Source organism: Eulemur rufifrons, chromosome 16, assembly GCF_041146395.1.
Source record: "Eulemur rufifrons isolate Redbay chromosome 16, OSU_ERuf_1, whole genome shotgun sequence".
Lineage (NCBI taxonomy): Eukaryota > Metazoa > Chordata > Mammalia > Primates > Lemuridae > Eulemur > Eulemur rufifrons.
In genome coordinates this window covers 8,381,945-8,386,593 of record NC_090998.1, presented here as the reverse complement: position 1 = coordinate 8,386,593, position 4,649 = coordinate 8,381,945, and the positions used below count along the sequence as shown (strand labels likewise).

The 4,649-nt window shown below is 33.6% G+C and overlaps 1 non-coding gene across 1 annotated transcript; it reads right to left on the bottom strand.

The window, feature by feature from the left end:
• Window positions 1-3,890: 3,890 nt before the first annotated feature.
• LOC138397674 (U6 spliceosomal RNA) lies at window positions 3,891-3,997 on the bottom strand. Its single transcript, XR_011235806.1, has one exon. It is a non-coding gene; the product is annotated as a U6 spliceosomal RNA (small nuclear RNA).
• Window positions 3,998-4,649: the final 652 nt, after the last annotated feature.

Here is a 4,649-nt window from a genome sequence, read left to right as displayed (position 1 = left end):
CACCATGCCCCGCCTAGAACTTTTTAAAAGTACGTTATCAGTGAAATTGTGATTTGTAACAAACATTTTAAATCAGAATTTAGAATTTGTTTTCAGGTATGAAAGAAAGCTCTAAATTTTCTAATTTTCATATGACAGACTAATGCATTGATATATTCTCATTTTAAAAGATTCAAATGGTACAGAAGTATATAGAGCAAAGTGTGGAAGTCCCCCCTTGCTTGCCCTTTTCTCTCTTCAGTCCTTTCTGCGAAGTCAACCACTGTTAATCATTTTGTATGCATCCTTCTGGACACCTTCTAAAGCACAGTGTGTGTGTGTGTGTGTATCTGCCTACGTGTATGCCCTTTAATACAATAAAAATTATACCATATGTATATTCTTTACATTATTTAAAAAAATCAGTAATGAAGTTCCTTCTATGTCCATACATTTGTATATGATAATGTTAGCTTGTTCTGTTTAACTCCTAAATAGTTCTCCAGTGTATGGATTTGCCATAATTTAACCACTGTCCTCATTGATAGTAACATTTCCCAAATTTTTGATACTAAATAAATTACTGTCCATCTTTCACATATAGTATATACTTAAATGTAAAATTTAAAAGATAAATTCTCTAGAAATGGAATTGCTGGGTAAAAAGTGATACATTTTAAATTTTGATAGATTCTTGCTACATTATCTTCTGCCTAATTTATATACCCAATATAAATCCTGAGACTGTTTGTTTCTCTATGTACTTTGCCAATACATTATTTTAAAAATATTTAGTCAACATATTGTGTGAAAAATATTTTATATGCAATTCTCTTATTATAGTGAGTTTATGCTCTTTTCATACATTTGCCATCTTTTTTCCTCCTGTTTATGCTGTTGCGTCACTTTTCTATTGGATTTGTGGCACATTTTTATTACTTTATATATTAATCCTTTTCCAGTTAAACATTTTGTCTCAAATAATCACTTGTCTTTTGACTTTGTAGTCTTGTTTTTTAAAAGGAAGCTTTTAGGCTGGGCGTGGTGGCTTGCACCTGTAGTCCTAGCTACTGGGAGGCCGAAGCGGGAGAATCGCTTGAGCCCAGGAGTTTGTGGCTGCAGTGAGCTATGATCACACCAGTGCACTCCAGCCTGGGCAACGGATTGAAACCCTATCTCAAAAAAAAAAAAAAAAAGAAAGCTTTAAACCTTTATTTGGTCAAATTTGGCAATTATGTGGTTATTTTTCTATATGCATTCTTGGTGTTTGTCAAGCTCAGTATTGCCTTCTCATTCCATGATTATAAATATATTTCATTGAATACTTTTGTGTAATTTTGTAATAGATATAATGAGCTTTTAATCTACCAGGATTTATTTTTGTGTATCATGTGAGGTCAAGGTCTAACTGTATTTTTTTTTTTTTAAAGAATAGCCACCTAGCCAAATTTCCCATACCATTTCTTAAACAGTCCTTTTGAAGTGCCATAAATTCTGATCTATTTCTGAACCTTATCCTATTCTAATTCATTCCACTTATCTATTTGTATATTTAACAATATCATGTTATTTTAATTACCATAACCTCATAATATATTCTGATATCTTTTAAGGTAGATTCTCCCTCCTTTCTTCCTCTCTTTTTGTCATACATTTCTCTATCCTATTAATATCTTTAAGTTCTGTAAAATTGTTCTGTTCTGATAACAATTAGAATTGCCTTGAGTTTATAGATTATTTGGGGGAGAACTGACATCTTTAAAGTATGAGTCTTATTATCTAGAAAAGCACCACTCAAAATTTGACAGTGGCGTGATAACATCACAGCATTATGTGAAGCTAGAGATGCAAATTCTCAGGCCCACCTCAGACCAAGGAATCAAAATCTCTGAGGGTAGCAGGAATCTGTGTTTTAACAAACTCTTAAAATTCTTTTTTTTTTATAAGCATTGATCTAGAATATAGTATGTCTTTCTATTTTTGACTTTATTATATATTTTTTACTTCTTTTTTATACATTGTATAAAGTTTATGAATCCTTCTAGTCTCTATTCTGCCTTATCTGATCTGCTGTTTGATCTAGCCAGTAAGTTTTAATTTCAGTGACTGTGCTTTTTATCTCTAGAAGTTGTTTCATTCTTTTTCACATATGCTTGTTCTTTTAAAACAAAGTCTTACTTTTTTATGGCTTTGTTTTTTTGTCTTTAATCATTTAAAACATTACTTATTTTACTGTCATTTTCAATTTCTCTATTTTCTCTTATTTGGATCTGTTGATATCAATTAGAATAGTGGCTTTGTCAAAAATCAGTTGACTATATATGGATGGTTTTATATCCGGGTTCTCTGTTCTGTTCCATTGGTTTATGTCTCTATTTTTGTGCCAATACCATGCTGTTTGGCTTATTATAGCCTTGTAGTATAGTTTGAAGTCTGGTAATGTGATGCCTCCAGATTTATTCTTTTTGCTTAAGATTGCTTTGTCTATTTGGGCTCTCTTCTGGTTCTAAAGAAAGTGTAGAATTATTTTTTTTTAGATCTGTGAAATATAACATTGGTATTTTGGTAGGGATTGCATTAAATCTGTAAACCACTTTGGGTTGTATGGACATTTTAACAATGTTAATTCTAGTGATCCATGAGCATGATATGTCTTTCCATTTGTTTGTGTTGTCTGTGATTTCTTACCTCAGTGTTTCATAGTTCTTTTTGTAGAGATCTTTCACCTTCTTGATTATGTATATTCCTAGGTATTTTATTTTCTTTTTAGCTATTGTGAATGGTATGGAGTCTTTAATTTGACTCTCAGTTTGACTGTTATTGGTGTATGGGAATGCTAGTGGTTTGTGGACATTGATTTTGTAACCTGAGACTTTGCTGAATTTATTTATCAATTTCAGAAGTCTCTTGGTGGAGTCTTTGGTGTTTTCTAGATATAAGATCATATCCTCAGCAAAAAAAGATAGTTTGACTTCCTCCTTCCCAATTTGGATAAACTCTATTTCTTTCTCTTGCCTGATTTCTCTGGCTAGGACTTCCAGTACTACGTTGAATAGAAGTAGTGACAGTGGGCACCCTTATCTTGTTCCAGTTCTTAGTGGAAATGCTTTCAGCTTTTCTCCATTCAGTATGATGTTGACTATGGGTTTGTCATATATGGCGTTTATAATTTTGAGATATGTTCCTTCTATGCTTAATTTTTTGAGGGTTTTTATCATGAAAGTGTGTTGAATTTTGTCGAATGCTTTTTCTGCATCCATTGAAATGATCATCATATGGCCTTTGTTTTTGCTTGTTTATGTGGTGAATCACATTTATTGATTTACATATGTTGAACCATCCTTGCATCCCTGGGATGAAGCCCACTTGGTCATGGTGGATTATATTTTTCATGTGCTGTTGAATTCAGTTTGTTAATATTTTGTTGAGGAGTTTTGCATCTATGTTCATAAGGGATATTGGTCTGTAGTTTTCTTTGTGTTCTTTCCTGGCTTTGATATCAAGGTAATACTGGGTTCATAGAATGAGTTGGGGAGTATTTTCTCCTTCTCAATGTTGTAGAATAGTTTCTGCAGCATGGGTACCAACTCTTCTTTGTAGGTGTGATCAAATTTAGCTGTGAATCCTTCTGGTTTGGGCTTTTTTTTTTTTTTTTACTGGAAGCTTCTTTATTATTGCTTCAATCTTTTTGCTCAACCAACCTGAACAACTCAACTCCTGAACAAACCAACTTGGTCTGTTCAGGAGTTCTACTTCTTCCTGATTGAGTATTGGAGGTTGTGTGTTTCCAAGAATTTTTCTATTTCTTCTATGTTTTTGAGTTTATGTGTGGAGAGATTTTCAGAGTATTTACAGTTGATATTTTGTATTTCTGTGGTATCAGTTGTAATATCTCCTTTTTCATTTTTTTTTTAAATATGGAACACTTCACGAATTTGCATGTCATCCTTGCACAGGGGCCATGCTAATCTTCTCTGTATTGTTCATATTTTAGTATATGTGCTGCTGAAGCGAGCACTCCTTTTTCTTTTTTTTTCTTTTCTTTTTTTTTTTTTTTTTTTGAGACAGAGTCTCACTCTGTTGCCCAGGCTAGAGTGAGTGCCGTGGCGTCAGCTTAGCTCACAGCAACCTCAAACTCCTGGGCTTAAGCGATTCTACTGCCTCAGTCTCCTGAGTAGCTGGGACTACAGGCATGTGCCACCATGCCCGGCTAATTTTTTCTATATGTATTTTTTAGTTGACCAGATAATTTCTTTCTATTTTTAGTAGAGACGGGGTCTCACTGTTGCTCAGGCTGGTCTTGAACTCCTGACCTCTAGCGATCCACCCTCCTGGGCCTCCCAGAGTGCTAGGATTACAGGCGTGAGCCACCGCGCCTGGCCCTTTTTCGTTTTTGATTGAGCTTATTTGGGTCCTTTCTGTTCTGTTCCTAGTTAATCTAGATAAATTTTGTTTATCTTTTCAAAGAACCAACTTTTTGTTTCATAGGTCCTTTTTATAGCTTTTTAATTTTTCATTTTATTTAGTTCTGCTCTGACTTTATTTATTTCTTTTCTTCTGCTAGGTTTGGGTTTGGTTTGCTCTTACTTTTCTAGTTCATTGAAATGTGTCAATAGATTGTTAATTTGTGATCTTTCTGTCTTTTTGATGTAGGCATTTTAAAGCTATGA